We start from the raw sequence: 21,410 nt of genomic DNA on the forward strand, positions 1-21,410 counted from the left end.
TGCAATAATTTATATATACCAGAGACGTGCGGTGAGGTTCATGTCAGGTGAGGCACTGACTTCATCACAGTCAGATTTACAAACATATGAACCCTAAAGAGTATCTTATTCACCATTTGATTGGCAGCAGTTAACGGGTTATGTTTAAAAGCTCATACCAGCATTCTTCCCTGCTTGGCACTCAGCATCAAGGGTTGGAATTGGGGGTTAAATCACCAAAAATTATTCCCGGGCGCGGCGCCGCTGCTGCCCACTGCTCCCTTCACCTCCCAGGGGGTGATCAAGGGGATGGGTCAAATGCAGAGGACAAATTTTACCACACCTAGTGTGTGTGTGACAATCATTGGTACTTTAACTTTAACTTTACACATACAAACTGTAGCACACAAAAAAGCACATTTAATAAAAAAAACTTTATTATGGTCTTACCTTTACTTATAAATGAAGTCCATGCGCCGCTCTTTTTAAACAAAAGCATCGATAACTTGTTTATAGAAGTCTTCCTTATCTTTCTTCAGTTTTAAAAGTCTCTCTGTCTCGATGGAGATCTTCCTTTAAGTATTACTTCCTGCTTCGATTGAAAGTCCAGTTTAGAAAACTGTTTTATTTTAGATATGTAATCCTCCATGTTAATAGTCCAGGCAAGAGGAAAAAATAAACGATCGCTAATTGATGCTGCTTGTTTTCACTTCTTCTGCAGCCGAGTAGTAGCAAGAATGATCGCTGGGATCACTAGCGCCCTCTACCACCAGGAGGCGGGATTACTGCGAGCCTCAAACAGTGCGTCTTCGCAGCCGTTTTATGATTGCTCAGCACAAGAAATACGTTACACACATACAGTTGTTGACAAAATACACTGTACATTATATACCTCAGCTAACTAAACTATGGAAATGTATAATATAATTCATATAGCAATACGGTCTCACTGCACAGCAGGCCAGCAGTTAACCGAGTCATTGCGCAATCCATGGTGAGGCTCAACTGGCTGCTGATCACAGCAAGTCTCTTCTCAGCATTTGAACGGCAAATGTGAAAATTCAGCGATTTTGAATAAAAATAATCTAAAACTGGTGAAGTTAAATGGAAAATAACTTTACAGTATAATCACTGGATACATATAACAATTTAATTAATTTTTTTTCTTTTTACATTTTTTTTCTTTCCATGTTGGCACGTGAGGCCCCGCCTCACCCGCCTCCCCTGACTGCACGTCACTGATATATACATACACACACACAGAGTATAGTAACAATACAAATCTATAATGCGATTGATTCATTCTTAATTTATTCTTGATTCGATTTAATGATTTGTTCTTTCAAATTGCGACAACATGTTGTTTAATCCACTGAGTTTTAAGTAACTGTGAGTTAATTATTTTAAGTAGCAGTAGCATAATCTGCAAACAAGTAAATATTAATTAAAAATAACAAGTTTAATAAACTTTAAAAAAAAAAAAAAAAGGAAAACGTTACTCACACTCAACATTTTTAAGTAAGTACAACTTTTACGAACTTTTTAAGTTTACACTACTTATTCTAATTAATTATTTTGAGCATTCGGGTTTACAGTGTATAGCACATTTAAACAACAAAAATGCTGCACAAAAATGATTGAAAACAAGATTCAAATACTATCCTTAGCTCCACCAATGACTGAATAAAAACAAAATAAATAAATATAAAAACAATATCCGTCCATCCATTTTCTACCGCTTATTCCCTTCGGGGCGCTGGAGCCTCAGCTACAATTGGGCGGAAGGCGGGGTACACCCCGGACAAGTCGCCACCTCATCGCAGGGCCAACACAGATAGACAGACAACATTCACACACTAGGGCCAATTTAGTGTTGCCAATCAACCTATCCCCAGGTGCATGTCTTTGGAGGTGGGAGGAAGCCGGAGTACCCGGAGGGAACCCACGCAGTCACGGGGAGGACATACAAACTCCACACAGAAAGAACCAGAGCTGAACTCACGACTACTCAGGACCTTCGTATTGTGAGGAAGACGCACTAACCCCTCTGCCACCGTGCTGCCCTTAAAAACAATATAAAAAATAAATATGATTAAAAAACATTTTAAAGCGTAAAACCAATTAAAACAATAAATAGAAACTAGATGAGGCAATTCCTGAAGGAATTGTGTGTGATTGCTCCAATGCTGAAGTTGAACTGAAATCCTGGAATTTTTTTAGAATTGTTGAAGCAGAGCACACAATTCCCAAACAGGCTGAATATTTTGAAGTTGGAACAGTTTGAATCAGATGAAAAATGTAATGGGAATTTCCCAAAAATTTGGGAATTTCGGAAAAAGCGGGAATTTTTTTTAAAATGGTAAAAAACTTGAATGGTCTGAATGAGTTGAAATTGTTAGTGTTGGAATTTTTCAAATCGAAGAATTCAATTCAACATGTTCAATTGAGAAATGGTATTACGGAATTCCTGTAATTTCGGGTAAACCGGGAATTTGTCCAGTTAAAAAAAAACACTTTGTTTTTTTTGTCATGATTATGAGGAATGTTTTGACGGTAAAACGGTTGAAATGCGTTGAAGAATGTGGGGGGTTAAAGGGGAACTGCACATTTTTTGGGAATTTTGTTTATCATTAACAATTCTTAATGTATGACAATCCAATCCAATCCACTTTATATATATATATATATATATATATATATATATATCTATATATATATATATGTATATATATATATATATATATATATAGCACATTTAAACAACAAAAATGTTTCCAAAGTACTGCACACAAATATTAAAAACAATATTCAAATACTATCCTTAGCTCCACCAATGACTGAATAAAAACAAAATAAATAACTGGAAGTTTTCCAGTTAAAAAAAAAACAAATTTGTTTTTTGTCCTGATTAAGAGGAATGTTTGGACGGTGGAACGGTTGATGTGGGTTGATAAGTGTGGGAGGAGTAGTCGACAGAAAAAAGGGTGGAAATAGGGCTTTGGAAAAACCAGGAATTCTGGAAAATCCTGGAATTTTTTTGAACTTGAAAAAAAGTAAGTTTGAATTTCCAGAATGGTGGAATGTGTTGAAGGTGGAATGGTTTGAATAGGTTAAAAAATGTGGAAATGGTAGAAGTTTGAAAAATGGCCAATTAATTTTGAATGGGAAAAATGTCCCGGAAAACCTGGAATTCTGGGAAATCTGGGAATTGTTGGAATGTGTAAAGGGAAACCCTGCAATTCCTGAATAGGCTGAACAGTTTGAAGTTGGAACAATTTGAATCGGGTGAAAAATGTGGAAGGTAGAACGCGGCAAAATCTGGAGAAGAAGAATAAGAATAAGTTGAATAACAACGAGATGAGGCAATTCCTGAATACATTGTGTGTGAATGCTCCAATGCTGAAGTTAAACTGAAATCCTGGAAAAAAATTTAGAATTGTTGAAGTAGAACACACAATTCCCAAACACGCTGAATATTTTGAAGTTGGAACAGTTTGAATCAGATGAAAAATGTGGGAATTGTGGAACTTTGAAGAATGTCCCATTGATTTAAATTGGAATTTCCCAAAAAATTGGGAATTACGAGAAAAACGGGAATACTTTTTAAAATGGTAAAACATTTGAATGGGCTGAATAAGTTGAAATGGTTCGTGTTTAAATTTTTCAAATCGGTCGAGAACTGTTGAACTGCCAATCAACCTATCCCCAGGTGTATGTCTTTGGAGGTGGGAGGAAGCCGGAGTACCCGGAGGGAACCCACACAGTCACGGGGAGGACATGCAAACTCCACACAGAAAGATCCCGAGATTGAACTCACGACTACTCAGGACCTTGTGAGGCAGACGCACTAACCCCTCTGCCACCGTGCTGCCCAGCTTACACATACATACATACATATATATATATATATATATATATATATATATATATATATATATATATATATATATATATATATATATATATATATATATATATATATATATATATATATATATATATATATATATATATATATATATATATATATATATGTATGTATGTATGTATGTATGTATGTATGTATGTATGTATGTATGTATGTATATGTGTGTGTGTGTGTGTGTGTGTGTGTGAGGGTGTGTGTGTGTGTGTATACAGTTGTGGTCAAAAGTACACTTGTAAAAAACATGTCATGGCTGTCTTGAATTTCCAATCATTTCCAACTCTTATTTTTTTGTGATAGAGTGATTGGAGCACATTCTTGTTGGTCACAAAAAACATTCTTGAAGTTTGCTTCTTTTATGAATTTATTATTGGTCTACTGAAAATGTGAGCAAATGTGCTGGGTCAAAAGTATACATACAGCAATGTTAATATTTGCTTACATGTCCCTTGGCAAGTTTCACTGCAATAAGGTGCTTTTGGTCGCCATCCACAAGCTTCTGGTTGAATTTTTGACCACTCCTCTTGACAAAATTGGTGCAGTTCAGCTAAATTTGTTGGTTTTCTGAATTGGACTTGTTTCTTCAGCATTGTCCACACGTTTAAATCAGGACTTTGGGAAGGCCATTCTAAAACCTTCATTCTAGCCTGATTTAGGGCATGACTGTATGTATGCATATATATATATATATATATATATATATATATATATATATATATATATATATATATATATATATATATATATATATATATATATATATATATATATCTATATATATATATATATATATATATATATATATATATATATATATATATATATATAGATATATATATATATATATATATATATATATATATATATATATATATATATATATATATATATATATATATATATATATATCTATATATATATATATATATATATATATATATATATATATATATATATATATATAGATAGATAGATAGATAGATAGATAGATAGATAGATAGATAGATATACTGGCCCCAGACACATTTTTTTCTCTAAATTTGGCCCCCCGAGTCAAAATAATTGCCCAGGCCTGATCTACAATTTCCTTTTTACAACTCAGAGGCGATGCGGCAGCTCGCCGACTCATTGTGTCAATATAGCAGCATAAGTTAGTTAGCTCTCTCTAATCACGGCATCACTAGAAATATTTTTTCCTGCCTTACCGCATACAATAACAATATCGCTAATACTTGGTTAATATTCAGGTAATGACATGTAAATGAAGTATTGTTGGCCGCTCATGAGTACTCTCATCAGCTGTATTGTTAACCACCTGCTGTATTTTGCCACTTATAATGCATAAAGAAAGAAAAATATATATGTTCTTGTCTTACATAAGAATTGTGAATGATAAGCAAAATTCCCCAAAAACTGCAGTTCCCCTTTAATGTGTACTCATGCAAACATAATAAAACTTGCCACAATTTTAGGTACACATGCAGATAGAAAGATAGTAATACTCACCATTGATTGGCACTTCTCTGGCTTTGTGCAATTTACAAGGCAGTGTGTTAATGGTTATTTTCAAATGTTAATATATATAAAACACACATTATTTTTGTATACGCTTCAAGTGTTTTTGCACAACAACCTGAACATCAACTGTCTCGATCCACATTTTCAAACATGCTAAGGACCATAAAGCAGTGCATTTTAACAGAAGCACTATGTTAACATAGGTCAGAGTTTTTTGTTGTTTTTTTTAACTTAATGTCAATACTAGGACTTTGGCGTGATTTTTTCTCCCGTGGTGCAAATGATTTGGACCATACGTGGCGTGAAGGTGGGTACATGATTTAATAATGACTACAAAAAGGAATAAACAAAAAGCGCGCACAAGGCAGAAGTACAAAAACTTGGCTAATGAAACAAAACTTGCACAAAAGGCAGAAACTATGAACAATGAAACAAAAACACTAACTGTGGCATTAATAAACAAAACTTACTTGGCATGGAACTATGGTAGCAGGAATATCATGGGTAGCATGGATGGATAGATAGATAATGTCACCAGGACGAACAACAGAAACAGACCGGCTTAAATAGCAGTGACATGATCAGTGAAAACAGGTGCGTTGTTATAATCCGCTGCCCGGATCATATTTCTGTTTACGTTTTCTAGTGACGATCATATTTCTGTTTACGTTTTCTAGTGACTTGTGTTTTTCTGTTAGTCTTGATCTCTTTCTAGTTCCTGTTTAAGCACCTCTGAGTTTGGTTACCATAGTAACTAATTACATTCACCTGCCGCTGGGGTTCCCGACACGCACCTGTTGGTCATCATTGACATTATTATTTAAAGCCTGCCTTCTCAGTTAGTCGTGCTAGCTTCTTTGTTTTGCACCCCGCGACTGCCACGTAGGTTTGTTCTCGTTTCCTAAACTCCTGCTAGTAGATACAGTCTGTGTTAGCCTTAGCTTCCGGTGCGCTCGGCACCTTGTCCTGTCGGGTTGTTTTCTGTGTTGTACCAGTTTTGTGTTATTTGATAATTAAATCATGTCGTTACCTGCAAGTCCTGTCCGGTTTTCGTCCTTTGCATCTTGGGAGAAGAAAAATCCCGCAGCACCATGCGCCCCGAACGTGAAACAGGTGCGTGACATGACAGGTAAAAACTAATGGGTTGCTATGGTGACAAAACAAACAAAAGTGCACAAGTAGTCCAAAAACAAAACCGAACATGGCTAAAACAAAACATGATCACACAGACATGACACTTAAAGTCACACGCTGTAATCACTGTTAATGCAGGCTGCTCATTAAGATGATAACAAGAAAAAGAAGGGAGTAATCCACTTTCATAAAAATGCTGTTATCAAATATTTCTTGGTCCCATTTATTCGCTTTGATAAGATTAAAAAAGGGATTTGGAGTCTGTACTTTACTGAATTTGTATGTGAAGTGCATGGACGATCCTCCATGAAAATATACTTTCGACGATCACCTCCATTTATCATACCAAAGACTATGAGTCATACCAAAGACTATAAAAATGGGACCCATTACCTCCCTGCTTGGCACTCAGCATCAAGGGTTGGAATTGGGGGTTAAATAGGCTGACCATATTCTGAAATCCCAAAAAGAGGACACATATATGCGTGCCAAGGCGGGCAGCACGCCAAGGCCGGGACTAGGTGAAAATTTGCCGATGATACTCGAACTTGCTTCATAAGTAATATATTTATTTAAATAAAGCATTTTTTCTCCTATGTTGACAGTAGTGTTGGCGCTAGGAATTTTCAAAATGGGGTCCCAGGGACCCCATCAAATCATACAAATGGGGTCCCACAGTAAATTTTTGGGGTACCACTTTTTTGTAAGCGTTTTGAAAACAAATGACAAATGTATGCATTATCCTGTTATATCTCACATTCTATGTTGTGTTTTGGAAAAAGGTTGTCATAAACGAGCTCTCGCCCTGCACAGCTGTTTTGTGCTTTGTAGTGTCGATATGGGCTTGTAGATCTTTATTTGCCACAGATATACACGTTCCTGCTTTGCACACAGTGCATTCTGCTTCCCATGTGTCACGGCCAGGACCAAAACATAAATACTTTTTCCGCAAATCATCCTTGAAGTTGCATTTACTTTTCGGCATTTCTTGTTTTCATGTCTGTCTCCACTCACTAGCTCTCTCGCTCTGTGTCTCTGCCCCTCCCTCACGAATGTTTCTGCGTGCGCACCTTCACAGCTTGTTTTGTTTAACCCCTTCTTAACTTAACCCTAGAGTCTAGGGTCGGCAACCTTTATCACTCAAAGAGCCATTTTGACGAGTTTCACAAGGGCACGGCTACGCTGCTGCCCACTGCCCACTGCTCCCCTCACCTCCCAGGGGGAGGTGAGGGGATGGGTCAAATGCAGAGGACAAATTTCACCACACCTAGTGTGTGTGTGACAATCATTGGTACTTTAACTTTAACTTTTAACTTTAAATGAAAGAGAACAATGGGAGCCTCAAAACTCTTTTGAAATGTAAAATGAAATTACACTGTATACAAAGCTTTTTATTGCTTTGTGCTATGTTTAAACCATGGGTCTTAGACACGCGCCCTGGCCGCACTTTAATATGACAGTTTAAGTTAGTGCGGCCCGCGAGATTTACATGAATGGCGTTCATCAGCGTCATAGTTGCCAATCCTCCCACTTTTCCCGGGAGACACCCGAAATTTGGGCGTGATGGCACTGCTTTTAGCGCCCTCTACAGTTTGCTTAAATAGCTTACCTGCTCGGACACATGTTGAATGCATCTACTGCTTGCACTCGAATGTGACAGCAAAGCACTAACTCTCCCAGTCTACATTATACGCCCCGCTAGCACCAAACCCGCCCACACATCACCCCCCCCCCCCCCCCCTCCCTCCGTGCGTCAGTTGAGGTTAGAGAGTTAGGGCTGCATGGGATTCTGGGTATTTGTTGTGTTGTGTTTATGTTGTGTTACAATGTGGATGTTCTCCAGAAATGTATTTGTCATTCTTTTTTGGTGTGGGTTCACAGTGTGGCGCATATTTGTAACGTAACAGTGTTAAAGTTGTTATATACGAGCACCGTCAGTGTAAGCTGTGTGGCTGTTGAACAAGTATGCCTTGCTGTCTCCCACGAGTGCAAGTTAAAGCTTCATGCAACATAAGACCGGGCTGGCATGCTGTTTGTGCAAGTAATAGAGGATAATATATGCAGTGCCATCACGGCACGCCCTTAATTTAGTTGTCAGAGGTTGCCGATCCCTGCCCAAGATGTACATTGAAAATACACGCAACCCTATTTCAAAATGCCGGACATTTGAGGCATTTTAAAAACCCCGCCCGGACACCCCGGACACACCCGCAAAAGAGGACATGTCCGGGGAAAAGAGGACATATGGTCAGCCTAGGTTAAATCACCAAAAATTGTTTCCGGGCGTGGCCACCGCTGCTGCTCACTGCTCCCCTCACCTCCCAGGGGGTGATCAAGGGTGATGGGTCAAATGCAGAGAATAATCTCGCCTCACCTAGTGTGTGTGTGACAATCATTGGTACTTTAACTTTAACTTTAACATTTGTTTTAGTCCAGTTTAGAGAAGTATTTGGTATATATTCATTCATATTGGCAGCCACATTCATTCATTCCTTCATACATATAATCCATTCATCCATTTAGTCAGCAGAGCATTAAAACATTGTTATTGCATCTGACAAAAAATACAAATGATGGTAGCGAGTCGCGACATACACCTGATAGCTCATGATCGCCCCCACTTCTCCCAGTGTGGCATGTAGTGTTGTAACGATACCAATATTTTGGTACCGGTAGCAGTACTAAAATTATTTTGGTACTTTTCGGTACTTTTCTAAATAAAGGGGACCACAAAAAAAATTGCATTATTGGCTTTATTTTAACAAAAAATCTTAGGGTACATTAAACATATGTTTATTATTGCAGTTAAGTCCTTAAATAAAATAGTGAACATACTAGACAACTTGTCTTTTAGTAGTAAGTAAACAAACAAAGACTCCTAATTAGTCTGTTGACGTATGCAGTAACATATTGTGTCATTTATCTACCTATTATTTTGTCAACATTATTAAGGACAAGTGGTAGTGTCATGACGTGGACTGTGGGATGGGTTGTTTTCCCGGAATGCAAAGGAATTGGATCGGACATGGGATGAAGGTAGATACATGTTTAATTATTACTATAAACTACAAAAAGGGTACAAACAAAAGGCACACACAAGGCGGAGAACAAACGTGGCTATGAAAACAATACTGACACATGGACAGAAACTATGGGCATAAAACAAAACTCGCTAACTGTGACATGGAAAAACAAAACTTACTTGGCATGGCATGAAGCATAAACTATGGTAGCAAGCGTAGCATGGGTACCAGAGTTAGTAGACGTAACAGAGGTAATATCGCCAGGCCGACTGCCTGGCAACTGCAAGCTTAAATAATGGTGACATGATTAGTGACAACGAGTGCGGGACTCAAAATGTGAAACTGGTGAAACTAATGGTTGCTATGGTGACAAAACAATGGAGTGAAAACAGGAACCAAAAAGAGTCCAAAAACCAAACAGGACATTACTTAAACAAAACATGATCACAGACATGTAGAAAATGAATTATTAATCTACTTGTTCATTTACTGTTAATATCTGCTTACTTTCTCTTTTAACATGTTCTATCTACACTTCTGTTCAAATGTAATAATCACTTATTCTTCTTTTGTTTGATACTTTACATTAGTTTTGGATGATACCTCACATTTAGGTATCAATCCGATACCAAGTAGTTACAGGATCATACATTGGTCATATTCAAAGTCCTCATGTGTCCAGGGATATATTTACTGAGTTTATAAACATAATAGACATTTTTTTTAAACGAAAGTGATGCCAAAAAATATCGACATAATCATAGTATCGACTAGATACCTGCCTGTACTTGATATCACTACAGTGGATGATAGGTGTAGAGCCACCAATGGTGTTTGGTAGTGAAGCATGTTTAGCTATTCCTCGTCCTGCAGGGATGATACTTGTAAGAAACATACTTTATTTGTCGCCATGGAGACCAGGATTAGTGATTTAGATGTAGCTAAAACACTGCAGACGGCGGATGGACGTTAGCCGCTAGCTAGCTAGCCATGTCTAAAAGCACCTTTTCCTGAGGGTGTTTCAGTGTTATAACTTCACCTTTATCGTTAGTTTTTAAGCCAAAATGCGTCCGTTCTTCCTTTTCTGTCTACACTCTGTGTCTGCTTGTAAGTACTCCATGTGTGTGCGCTGCCGAACATGCTCCTCTGCTCGTAAAACCAGCAATGTCACGACGTGACTTCGACGCGGGATTCATTAGTATCGCGGCATAGTACTACAAGAGGCTCTCTAATACAGCGTTTCTTTTCTCTTTTTAAAGTCCGATGATCAAGAATAACGTTATCACATTACATTAAAACATCAAATAGGCTGTAGATTCTACAGTGTACAAACTAAACAAAAAACATGATATAAAAATGTCTCTGCAAACATTATTTTGGCAACTTTGTAACAAGCAGACCAGCCAGTGAGCCGCACCCTAATCCTCTACAGCTTCCACACAGACAGGCAAGAATGAAAAACTAAATTAGGTTGAGTGTCCGCCCTGAGATCGCTAGGTAAATGGGACCCATTACCTCCCTGCTTGGCACTTAGCATCAAGGGTTGGAATTGGGGGTTAAATCACCAAAAATGATTCCCAGGCGTGGCACCGCTGCTGCCCACTGCTCCCCTCACCTCCCAGGGTGTGATCAAGGAGATGGGTCAAATGCAGAGGACAAATTTCACCACACCTAGTGTGTGTGTGACAATCATTGGGGGTTAAATCACCAAAAATGATTCCTAGGCGTGGCACCGCTGCTGCCCACTGCTCCCCTCACCTCCCAGGGTGTGATCAAGGAGATGGGTCAAATGCAGAGGACAAATTTCACCACACCTAGTGTGTGTGTGTGACAATCATTGGTACTTTAACTTTAAATTTTGTGATTTTTACTCAAGTAAGGGTTAAAAATGGTCTTAATCATACAAAAATGCATTTATATCACAGTTTAATGGACAAATATTAACATTTATTTTATGTTTTTATTATTCCCACATGTATAATATCAATGTTAATGTAACTGAGAGTGTAAAAATGGACCCAATGAGTCAGTGTTTTTCAACCTTTTTTGAGTCAAGGCACATTTTTTTCAGTGAAAAAAATCCAGGGGCATGCCACCAGCAGAAAATGTTAAAAATTCAACTCAATAGGCTATATTGCCAATGTGTACAGCTCTGGTAATGGGTACAATCGCACCCACCTGCACAAAAGTACTTCAAAATGTAACAATCAAAATAAATATGAGGTTTTTTTTGTTTACTAGGGCATGCATATATAATATGCATTAGTTTGACCATTTAGAATCAACGATAATAAAAAGGAGACGCTTGGAAATAGCATAAAAATGCCCCAAAAACTTGGAAAAATGCGATTCCTAGCGTTACTTTTTGGTGTAACCATCATGAGCGTTCTGTTCAGGTATATTTCTTTTATATTTTCATAAATCATCATATTTATGTATTACTAAATTTAAATAGGTATTGATCAATCTTTAAGCTGTGTGTATTTGATTTCAGTTTGCGCGAGCAAATTGTTGAACAGTTTAAGAAAAACCTTTCTCAACCAGCTATTGCAAGGAATTTAGGGATTTCACCATCTACGGTCCGTAATATCATCAAAGGGTTCAGAGAATCTGGAAAAATCACTGCACGTAAGCAGCTAAGCCCGTGACCTTCGATCCCTCAGGCTGTACTGCATCAACAAGCGACATCAGTGTGTAAAGGATATCACCATATGGGCTCAGGAACACTTCAGAAACCCACTGTCAGTAACTACAGTTGGTCGCTACATCTGTAAGTGCAAGTTAAAACTCTCCTATGCAAGGCAAAAACCGTTTATCAACAACACCCAGAAACGCCGTCGGCTTCGCTGGGCCGGAGCTCATCTAAGATGGACTGATACAAAGTGGAAAAGTGTTCTGTGGTCTGACGAGTCCACATTTCAAATTGTTTTTGGAAACTGTGGACGTTGTGTCCTGCGGACCAAAGAGGAAAAGAACCATCCGGATTGTTATAGGCGCAAAGTTGAAAAGCCAGTATCTGTGATGGTATGGGGGTGTATTAGTGCCCAAGACATGGGTAACTTACACATCTGTGAAGGCACCATTAATGCTGAAAGGTACATACAGGTTTTGGAGCAACATATGTTGCCATCCAAGCAACGTTACCATGGACGCGCCCCTGCTTATTTCAGCAAGACAATGCCAAGCCACGTGTTACATCAACGTGGCTTCATAGTAAAGGAGTGCGGGTACTAGACTGGCCTGCCTGTAGTCCAGACCTGTCTCCCATTGAAAATGTGTTTATATTTACATCTAACACAATTTCCCAACTCATATGGAAACGGGGTTTGTACATCAATTTAAAAATGTTTTGTGTTGAAGATTACACGCTGGGATTTCTACCATTGTTGCTGCTTGTCTGGATCAATGTGTCCGTCGCTTAAAAGGTCCGCCAGAAACACAACATTCTTACTTTGTTGTACAGTCGTTGTTAATCGTCAGATTTTTGCAATCTATTTAAAAAAAATTCCGCAGTTCAATGAGTAGTCTTCTCAGTGTAGAAATATACAAAACTGCCTAATTTGTATAGACTACCCTGACTTGTGAAATGCGCTGGAAACACAAACCACACACTTCTACAAGAACCTGTAGTTCCAAGAACAGAGTGTGGGGAGACGGGGCCGGCAGACCGACAGCGAGGCGTGCCACACCGGAGCCCGCTCCAAGATGGCGGCGAGGAGGCGTGGCCGGCGGACCCGCGTCCAAATAGACTGCAGGTGCGTGGATCGGGCAGCTGGGCACAATCAAAACAAAACGCGCAAAAGACTTTTCTTACTGCAAAGTAAAGAAGTCTAAACCTGCTCACGAAGATGTCATTCCTTGATGGTCCTGTGAACACGCACGACAGGCAGAGACTGTCACATTTGCAAAAGGTGTGTGAATGTTGTGTAATTTCTATATGTGTACACATTTGTAGTTTATTGTGCTAATACATTAACAATAAACTTTTTATTTATGTAAAATACACAATGGACCTTAGTTATGTAAAGTACACAATGGACGTTATTCTTTGGTTATGTTTACTTTATGTTTATATTTTCAGTGTTACAAACATAAATAAAACAAAAAGTGTAATGAAATAAAAATAAGGAAGGAAAATAATTCAAAAGGAACATCAATCCTCAACTAAAACTGGAGCTTATTTTTCTTCATACTGTTAACTAGCTGCACACGCTGGAAACGAGTAGCCAGGGCAACATAATGAATTTATTGACAGTGCTGTGTGAAAGTTGATGTGTTTACTTTGCAATTAAGTTAAATCCTACCCCTTGAAAGGGGATAAATAAGCTTTGCTTCTTCCTACTCCCTTTCGGACATGTTGTAACGACAGGCAGAGACTTTCACATTTGCAAATGTGACATTCTCTGCATTCACAGGATAATCAAGGAATGACATCTTCGTGAGCAGGTTTAGATTTCTTTATTTTGCAATAAGAAAAGTCTTTTGCGCGTTGCTTTTCAGCTCCGGTTCCACCTGCTCGCTCCTCCGCTTCTGCTTTTCAGCCTTCCTCGCTGTCTGTCTGCTGGCCCCGACTCCCCACACTCTGTTCTTGGAACTACAGGTTCTTGTAGAAGTGTGTGGTTTGTGTTTCCACCGCATTTCACAATTCAGGGTAGTCTATACAAATCTAGGCTGATGACGTACAGTTTTGTATATTTCTACACTGAGAAGACTACTCATTGAACTCTGGAAAAAAATCTAAATAGATTGCAAAAATGTGACAATTAACAACGAGTAAGAATGTTGTGTTTCTGGCGGACCTTTTAAGCGACGGACACATTGATCCAGACAAGCAGCAACAATGGTAGAAATCCCAGCGTGTAATCTTCAACACAAAACATTTTAAAATTGATGTAATTTGTGCATAAATAAATTTAGTTTTTTTTGTATAGAAATTGCTGACTTTGTGATGTCTTTTGTATTTGCGGCTGTGTTGTTTGTTTGTGTGAGAGTAACGTTCAAACCTCTTTTAATATATGTATCGCTAAATTTGACCAGTAGAGGGCGACAACCCTAATAGTGATAAGTCACATACAATGTTTGGTGTGTGAATGTTGTGTAATTTCTATATGTGTACACATTTGTAGTTTATTGTGTGAATACATTAACAATAAACTTTTTATCTATGTAAAATACTCAATGGACATTAGTTATGTAAAGTACACAATGGACGTTATACTTTGGTTATGTTAACTTTATGTTTATATTTTCAGTCTTACAAACCTAAATAAAACAAAAAGTGTAATGAAATAAAAATAAAGAAGTAAAATAATTCAAAAGAAATCTCGACATCCATTGCAGCCCTTTGAGACACTTGTGATTTAGGGCTATATAAATAAACATTGATTGATTGATTGATTGATCCTCAACAAAAACTGGAGCTTATTTTTCTTCATACTGTTAACTAGCTGCACGCGCTGGAAATGTGGAAACGAGTAGCGAGGGCAAAATAATGAATTTATTGACAGTGCAGTGTGAAAGTTGATGTGTTTACTTTGCAATTAAGTAAAATCCTACCCCTCGAAAGGGGATTAAATAAGCTTTGCTTCTTCCTACTCCCTTTCGGACATGTTGTGATGAGGAATGGGAGTGTGTAATATGTGATGACATGTTGACATTGTATACATGTTCGAAATAAACGGAAACAAAACAGAAAAGTCTCAAAGGAATATAACCTGACGAAACATCCACATTTCGATATCCGGCCCCTGAGCTCTTGGGCTCTTAAACCTGTGGCCCTCTTCATTATGTAGTTAAATAGCCCTGATATATATAGATGCTGTTTTTTTACTGTAGGCAGAGAAAATGAATAACAGTTGTATTTTTTCTCTCGCTCCTCCGTGCTGCTGGCTCTCCACCTCCTTCTGCCCCGTCGTTTCCGGCTGCCGTCCTTTTAAACACTGACAGGGGATTAATTGATTGTGCCCAGCTGCCCGATCCACGCACCTGCAGTCCATTTGGACGCGGGTCTGCCAGCCACGCCACCTCGCCGCCATCTTGGAGCAGGCTCCGGTGTGGCACGCCTCGCTGTCGGTCTGCTGGCCTCGCCTCTCGACAGAGAGGTTCCAGGAACCAAATTTCCTAAACTATTCGAAGAAAAGGGCGTATTGTGGAACTGGTGCACCGACTGGACAAGAAACAAAGGAAAGGTTCTGCAAAACACCGAGACCAAACAGGAAATACTGTCAAAACAAGACCATCAGGACTGGAAATGATACCAAACACAGGAAAATAATGAGCAAAGGCTAAACTGTCTTGTGAGATCATCAAATTTGTAGTCAAAAGATCATTTATATGACGAGGAGAGCTCTGCTTCTACTAAAGACCTACTGCAAAAACACCAGTCAAATATCTGCTGAAAAATGTTCCCAAGTTTTGAAATGAACTTGCTGGCAAGTCTGATTGTGGAAGACTTGCGCTTCCGGGTTCTTCGGACCACCAATCACCAACATGCCAGGCACTTCCAGGGTAACAACAATGTTTTATTTTCAGCAACGTGCAAAGTCTTTTAGTGCTTTTCAGCAATTGTCTTTCGGTCGGTCTCCCTCTCGCTTGTGCTCGTGCTCGTGCTCGTGCTCCACCATCCACCACATTCTCCTTCCCGGCTGCTGCCTTTAACAGAGCGACAGGTGATTAGATAAACACGCCCAGGTGGGCCATCTACGCACCTGTCGCTGATCTCGAAGCCGGCCCCCTTTGGTGCACCAGTTGAATAGGCCTGTGTCACGGCCTGGGCGCACGTCAGCGCACGTTCATGTGTGCTGCGCCTAGCGCGCCTCCAAAAGCATGCAGCTGCAATCAATATCCGGCAATCAACTCACCTGAGGCTGATGATGAGACCTGCCTTCATAAGCCTGCACAACCTGCTATCCCGGGCCAGAACGTAGTTTCCTGTTTTGTACAGTAAGGACTCGTAATCAAGCTCTATGCATACCCTCTCTGTGTTTCTTTCCCCCCGCCGTGTTTCACTTGTCTCGTGTCCTCCTTGCCGATCCAACAGCAGACCTCCGTTCCCGCGTCACGAGCTGTGTGTCTCGTCTCCCCGTGTTCCCTCTGCTTCCCTGGCTGCCTCTTGGATCTCGACCGCCCGCCTGGACACCGACTCTGACACCCCGCTAGTACCCCCGACTACCTGCCTGTCTCACGGACCTTCGAGCTTGCCTTTCCCCTCCGGGACTTCCGCCTCTCGCTCAACACTCCCGGTAACACACTGCAGTTAATTCACACACATAGTCGCACACCATACACTTTTGGATCCGTCACACTTAATTTCCCTTGTTTATTAATATTATTGTTTTCTTATTTATAGTTATTGTATATACGTATACATATAAATATATATATATATATATATATATATATATATATATATATATATATATATATATATATATATATATATATATATATATATATATATATATATATATATATATATATATATATATATATATATATATATATATATATATATATCAGTGGCGTGCCGTGAGGTTAATGTCTGGTGAGGCACGACTGCATCATCACAGTCAGATTTACAAACATATGAACCCTAAATAGTATCTTATTCACCATGTGATTGGCAGCAGTTAACGGGTTATGTTTAAAAGCTCATACCAGCATTCTTTACACAACTGTAGCACACAAAAAAGCACATTTAATAAAAAAACATTATTATGGTCTTACCTTTCTTGCTGGACATCCACACAGCCAGCCTTTGCGTGTGTACCACGCCGTTTGAAAAGAAAAGGTCTTCTGTCCCGAAGTCAAAAGCAAACCTTTTAGCTCCGGCGTTGGTGTACCTTTAATTATTGCCTCCTGCTTCGATTGAAAGTCCAGTTTAGAAAACTGTTTTATTTTACATATGTAATCCTCCATGTTTTTAATAAAAGTTCAGGCGAGAGGAAATAAACAATCGCCGCACTTATTGCTAACTTCTTTTTTTTTTTTTCTTCTCCGGCCGAGGAATGATCTCTGGGATCACTACCGCCCTCTACCACCAGGAGGCCGGATTACTGCGAGCCTCAGACAGTACGTTTTTTGCAGCAGTTTTATGAATGCTCAGCACAAGAAATACGTTGCACACATACAGTTGTTGACAAAATACACTGTACATTATATACCTCAGCTAACTAAACTATGCCATAGTTTAGTTAGCTGATATAATTCATATAGCAATACAGTCTCACTGCACAGCAGCTCAGCAGTTAGCCGAGTCATTGTGCACAATCCATGTTGAGGCACAAATCAGTGACGTGCCTCAACTGGCTGCTGATCACCGCACCGTCTCTTCTCAGTATTTGAACGGCAAATGTGAAAATAAAAATAAAAATAATCTAAAACTGGTGAAGTTAAATGGAAAATAACTTTAGTATAATCACTGGATACATATAACAATTTAATACATTTTTTTTTCTTTTTACATTTTTTTTCTTTCCATGATGGCAGGTGAGGCCCCGCCTCCCCTGCCTCTAGTGACTGCACGCCACTGATATATATATACATAAAAATAAATATAGCTAATACGACGTCCCTCCTGTCTGTGCAGTCTCCTTCATCCTGTACACACATACAAGTTAAAGTGCCAATGATTGTCACACACACACTAAGTGCGGTGAAATTATCCTCTGCATTTGACCCATCCCCACAGGGGAGCAGTGAGCAGCAGCGGTGGCCGCGCTCGGGAATCATTTGGTGATTTAACCCCCAATTCCAACCTTTAATGCTGAGTGCCAAGCAGGGAGGCAATGGGTCCCATTTTTATAGTTTTTGGTATGACTCGGCCGGGGTTTGAACTCACGACCTACCGATCTCAGGGCGGATTTTTACAGTATCGCTCTGTTATACAGAAGATCTTTGATGAACATCTTTCAATTCCTAAAAGCAGTGTTTTTGTCACTGTTGGGAGGAAGCCGGAGTACCCGGAGGAAACCCACGCAGTCACGAGGAGAACATGCAAACTCCGCACAGAAAGACCACCAGCCCGGGGATCGAACTCAGGACCTTCGTATTGTGAGGCACATGTACAAACCCCAGTAGATCCTTAAAATGTTTTGATTGCTTCTGTTATTTAGAAGAGCTTTGACTTGCATTTTGCCGTATTTTGATCAACACCAAATTGTACACATTCATTAAGTCCCACCTTCTGCTTATGTCTGTTACGTGTACAGGAGGAGGAGACGGCATAGACAGGAGGGATATAGTATAAGCTCTATTTATTTATATATATATATATATATATATATATATATATATATATATATATATATATATATATATATATATATATATATATATATATATATATATATATATATATATATATATATATATATATATATACACTATATATATTAATCCATCCATCCATCCATCTTCCGCTGCGGAAGAAGATGGATATATATTAATAATAATCTTAATAAACAAGATAATGGAGTGTGACTAAATTCAAGAGTGTATGGTGTGCGACTATGTGTGGAGATTACCTGAAGAGTATTACCCGGAAGTGTTGAGCGAGAGGCAGTAGTCCAAGGGGGGCAAGACAAGCTCGGAGATCCGTCAGACAGACGTGAGGTCGAGGGGAGGAGAGAGGCGTCAAAAGTTTGTGTCCAGACGGGAGGTCGAGGTCCAAAAGGCAGCCAGGGAAGCAGAGGGAACACGGGAAGACGAGACACACAGCTCGTGACGCAGGAACAGAGGTACGCTGCTTAAACGACAAGGAGGACACGGGACAAAATGAACACAACGAGGGGAATAAACACAGAGAGAGAAAGAGTGCATAGAACTTGATAAAATCGGCTTACTGTACAGGACAGGTAGCTATGTTCTGGCCCGGAACGCAGGTCTAAATTCAGTCGATCATTTTAACTCATGCACCACTCTGTTATGAGTTGAATCAAGCTCAATAACAAACAATCAACAACAATGAAGCGACCAGTTATATTCATGAAATACGTTATCACAATCTTACAGTCAACAAAACCTGATACCGCCATGACACATTTGTTTCCAAACAAATCCTAGGAAGAGAAAGCATCCTGGTGGCAGGCAGGCAGGAGGTAGGGGGCATAAAGGGGTGAAAAAAGAGTGACAGAAGGGGTCATCATGGCTCTTTGTTGGTGGAATGGAGGCAGGAGAAGAAGGAGAGAAAGGAGGGGGCCGAGGGGGTCCTTGGGTAATAAACTTTGCTACAGAGGAGGGTCACAAAGGTGCAGAGGTGCTGCAAAGGTCCTGGGAGCAATTATCTTCAAATACGTAACGCATGTCTTTCAGACCTCATCATCAGTATAATAATAGCATCAGAGCTTGGTGATGCTGCGCTTAAACCACAACTATACACACTATATTGCCAAAAGTATTTGGCCACCTGCCTTTACTCACATATGAACTTCAAGTGCCATCCCATGGAATTGTCCAAAATGTTTTGGTATCCTGGAGCAATCTTAAGTTCCTTTCACTGGAACTAAGGGGCCAAATCCAACTCTTAAAAACCAACCCCACATCATAATTCCTCCTCCACCAAATTTCACACTCGGCACAATGCAGTCCGAAATGTAGCGTTCTCCTGGCAACCTCCAAGACTGGTTCATCAGATTGCCAGATGGAAAAGCGTGATTCATCACCCCAGAGAAGGCACGTCGTCACTGGACTCTAGAGCAGTGGAGACGTGCTTTACACCATTGGTCCCCAACCTTTTTGTAACTGCGGACCGGTCGGTCAACGCAAGAAAATTTGTCCCATGGACAAAACTTTTTTTTTTTTGTCATAGAAAAATACAATCATGTGTTTTTACGGACTGTATCCCTGCAGACTGTATTGATCTATATTGATATTTAATGTAGGAACCAGAAATATTAATAACAGAAAGAAACAACCCTTTTGTGCGAATGAGTGTGAATGAGTGTAAATGGGGGAGGGAGGTTTTTTGGGTTGGTGCACTAATTGTAAGTGTATCTTTAGTTTTTTATGTTGATTTAATACTCTCCCTCGCTGGTTGTGGGGACACTTGGTCTGGCGACCCACCACCAAGTCCACCCCCGCCCTCCCATGACTCTTGATCTTGTTTTTTTGGTTGTTTTTTGGACATCAGGAATCTGTCCTTAAGGCGGGATATGTCATGATCTGTGGTCTGGATCATGTTTTTGTTATTTTCTGTTAGTTTTAAGACTAGTTCCTGTTTTTGTGCACCCTTGTTTATTTTATTTTCCATGGTGAATTATGATTTTCACCTGCCTCTTGCGTTCGGGACACACCTGTTTGTAATCAAGAGACATTATTTAAGCCTGCCTTTGTTGATCACTCGTCCTGGCTTCATTGTTTGCGTCACGCTTATGCCAAGTAAGTTTTGTTTATTCCATGCCATAGCCTATGCTAAGTCTTAGCTTCCCGTGTGATAGGCATGCTTGCCTTTTTGTTGTTTGCCTGTATTTTGGTAGTTGGGTGATTTATGTTAAATAAATCAAATCCTACCTTCACGCCTTCGTCTGGAGCCGTCAGTTTTGCATTCCGGGAGAACGAACCGCCGTGACAACATTGTTGACAGTAGCTCGTTCCAAAGGAACTGCACATTTTTAATAAATGTGCTTACCATTCACAATCCTTATATAAGACAAGAACACATATATTTTTTTTATGCATTCTAAATTGTAAAGGAATAAAGTGGCCATACAATGCAGCTAATGGGACTACACAATGGCGGCCCTATATAAAAAACAACAAAACCTAATTTACATGTTGTGACCTGAATATTAACTAAGCGTTAGTGATATTGTTATTGTAAGCGCTAACACAGA

The sequence above is a fragment of the Entelurus aequoreus genome, linkage group LG26 (assembly GCF_033978785.1).
Source record: "Entelurus aequoreus isolate RoL-2023_Sb linkage group LG26, RoL_Eaeq_v1.1, whole genome shotgun sequence".
NCBI classification, from domain to species: domain Eukaryota; kingdom Metazoa; phylum Chordata; class Actinopteri; order Syngnathiformes; family Syngnathidae; genus Entelurus; species Entelurus aequoreus.